This window comes from Theropithecus gelada, chromosome 11 (genome assembly GCF_003255815.1).
Source record: "Theropithecus gelada isolate Dixy chromosome 11, Tgel_1.0, whole genome shotgun sequence".
Classification (NCBI taxonomy): domain Eukaryota; kingdom Metazoa; phylum Chordata; class Mammalia; order Primates; family Cercopithecidae; genus Theropithecus; species Theropithecus gelada.
In genome coordinates, this window is record NC_037679.1 from 18,200,812 (window position 1) to 18,203,516 (window position 2,705).

Below are 2,705 nucleotides of genomic sequence, written 5' to 3' on the forward strand. Positions count from 1 at the left end.
TGCAAAGATTAACACATTTTTCTGGTCTTGAGATGCTGCTGCTCCTTGAGTGGAACTTTCTCTGTCACGATAACATTTTCTACAGTTTCTTTTTGAGGGAAAAACTGCTAAATGTTATCAATTTTCAGACTGTCTTACACTTAAACCTATATCAAGACATTCAGGAACATACTATGAGTAAAGATTAGAGAAATTGTGGGAAAAATTTAAAGAATAAGATGATGGTAACTTATAATTTGATAGTGGCTCTAAGCTTGGCTGAGCACCCTCTGGGGTTATGTTGTACATTCTGATCTTATGGACTAAGTATCTTCTTGTATATCAATTCCCACATTAAAGGAGCTCTTCTCATAGAGTCTTCTTCCGTGTTTTCATGATCTGAACCAATTGCAATGTTTTCATCACTTGCTGTCTAACATTTAGGTTAAACCTTTCTGTCATGCTATTCGAAGCAAGTTGTTTTGATGATGCGATCCTGCAGTGAATGGAAGGAGACGGTAACAAAGGTGACCACCAGGTCTCAGAAACTTCTGAGCTGTCTTCAGTCCTGTGTAGAGTTCATTGAGCTCATTGTTCACAAATATGTGAAGAGCCTGGAAAGTCTTGGTGGCAATATGGGTAGATCGCTGTAGCAAGTCTTTTCGTGCATAAATAGCAGAGAGAGGAAATGCACCTGCGACGATGCTGGCAAGCTGCTGAGGCAGATGCTGCGTGCCTGAACAATTGGTGAAGCAATTTTCTTGGCATGCTTTTCCTCCTCATATGTTCTCAGGATACATGCAAGCACCTGTTGATCTAAAGCATTGAAAACATCAGCAGCAGTGGGCGTGTCAGCATACCTGCTACCATCCATCCTCATGTCCAAGGGGCCACCTTTCCGAAGGGAAAAATCTCTTTCAGGAGTATTGAGTTGCATGGAAGAACACCCAAGATCCATACGAACTCCATCGAAAGTCCCTGGCTGCACTCCAGCTTTCATTAACAAGGCTTCTGCCTGGCTGAACTGGCCCAGCATAGCTCAGATTTGTTTACGATACAACTCTGAAAGATGTTCAGTGAATGCATAAGCTGTCGGGTCTCTGTCCAAGGCCCACAGAACAATATCTGACTCCTTCTGTAGAATGGCTTTTGTGCGCCCTCCCTAACAAAATGTCATATCTAGAAAAATCTGTCCTTTTTGTGGTGACGACCAATGAACAACTTCATCCGCCATTACTGGAATATGTAATTTAGCCATAGTTTCAAAATCTCTATCTTGAGATCTGTGTAACTCCTGGGCTTGAGTTTGATCTTTTTGCTTCTAGGCTTCATATTCTTTACATTTTTCTGCTGTAGTATGTATTCTTTTTTGTCTAGACACCTAACCTAGGTATGCCAGATTCCAACCAACATGAAAGACATTCTTTATACATTCTACAAAAATATGGATACCAAAGCATTCCGTAGGTCAACGAATCTGAGGCATGAAGACTTCTCAGCGGGCCTCTAACTTGGGCCAGCGACTACCGCTACGGTGCCGGTGAACCTGACTTTGCTGCACGTCTAGGTCCTATCCCTGGGGGAAACTCTTCTCTTTCTTAACTGGTTTTGCCACTTGCAGTCTTTTTGCATTCAGAACCACTCTCTACCAACCCATATAATCATGACATTTGTAGATAGATGCTTTCTGTCCTAGGAACATAGAGCAGTAGATTAAGAAAAACATTTCCTTGGAGCTTAATTTGTTTGAGTCACAGAGTAGATGTTTAGGCTTACAGGTTGTGCTGTGAGAGTGCTCAGTGCCAGACCCTGAGACACAGAGGTGCTCATGTGTTCTTTAATACATATACATTTTTGTTTGTGCCCCTGGCATGTGTGGCCATATTTTTGTGTTTGTGATCTGTGAAACTGTCTGAAGAGTGGGAGACAGAGTGAGGGCTGCATCTCCTGCTTATGTCTGAGGGTGTGCCATGGGTTGAACAGTGTCCCCCCAAATTTATGTTCACTCAGAACCTCAGAATGTGACTTTATTTGGAAGTAAAGTATTTACAGATGTAATTAGTTAAGGATTTCCAGATGAAATAATCCGGGATTTATGGTGGGCCTTAAATCCAGTGGCTCGTGGTGTCCTTAGGGGAGAGAGCACAGACACATATGCAAAGGGGCGAAGGCCACAGGAAGAAGGAGGCAAAGGCTGGAGGTAGACTGCCAAAGGCAAGGAAAGACTGGACCATTAGAAGCTGGGAGAGGCAAGGAATCATCTCCCCTAAGCCTTCAGAAGGGAGCATGGCCCTGCTAGCAACTTGATTTTGGACTTCTAGGCTCCAGAGATCCAAGAGAATCAATGTCTGTTGTTTCAAGGCTCTTTTTCATGGTACTGGGCTGCAGCATCCCTAAGAAACTAATCCAGCGGGGTCCTGGTCACAGTGGATTTTCTCTGACATTGACTCTTGTCTTTAGTAACCAGGGAGAATAATCCAATAATTATTTTTCTCTCTATGTACTCTAACGATTGTCATATCAATATGATGGAACCCCATTATAAGTGCATTTGATGTAATCAAATTCAATTTCTCAAAAAAAAAATAGAAGAGAAAACTGATAATTTCAAGTGTTAACAAATAATGTATTTACCATTCACTGAGCATATATCCCATTCAGAATAAACTCTGGGTTTGAAAACACAAATCTGTGGTCCTTTGTCAGTCATGTTTCCTCATCCTCTC

General features: G+C 42.0%; 1 pseudogene; it reads right to left on the minus strand.

Annotated features, from left to right (window-relative positions):
* Positions 1 to 229: 229 nt before the first annotated feature.
* On the minus strand, positions 230 to 1,439 carry LOC112635370 (annotated as a pseudogene).
* Between the last annotated feature and the right edge of the window lie 1,266 nt (positions 1,440 to 2,705).